Source organism: Plectropomus leopardus, unplaced genomic scaffold, assembly GCF_008729295.1.
Source record: "Plectropomus leopardus isolate mb unplaced genomic scaffold, YSFRI_Pleo_2.0 unplaced_scaffold41454, whole genome shotgun sequence".
Lineage (NCBI taxonomy): Eukaryota > Metazoa > Chordata > Actinopteri > Perciformes > Serranidae > Plectropomus > Plectropomus leopardus.
Genome location: NW_024645407.1, coordinates 1 through 408, shown reverse-complemented (window position 1 = coordinate 408; position 408 = coordinate 1). Strand labels below are relative to the sequence as shown.

At 49.0% G+C, this 408-nt stretch overlaps 1 pseudogene; it reads left to right on the top strand.

Annotated features, from left to right (window-relative positions):
- Positions 1–356: 356 nt before the first annotated feature.
- On the top strand, positions 357–408 carry LOC121939123 (annotated as a pseudogene; the record flags this gene model as incomplete).

Sequence of the window (408 nt, the reverse complement as noted above, 5' to 3'; positions counted from 1 at the left end):
GTTTCCGCTCTTGATGTTGAGAAACTGTCCGACAACGTGGAGCAGGGACAGTGACTCTACTTCACAAGGACAAAGACAAGACAGACTGGAAGAACTGGAGACCTATCGTTCTTTTAAACTTGGACTGTAGACTTTTTCGTAAACTTTTAGCATCACGTGAAGGGACAAACGTATCAATGAGGTGGCAGTCCCGGGGAGTGGGGGACTTGTTACCAAATGTATTTTACATACGGACGACGTAAACACTTTATGCACTATGGCAGTGCGATTTGGAAGGCGGCACAAGCGAGGCTCACCGTGAGCGTAATGACTGGGACCACGAGGGTCTTTGGCCGCTCCGGTGCGGAGGGCTGTACATGCTCTGGTTTCTCTTCATAGCGCACAAGTCTTTCGCCTTTTACTAAAGAC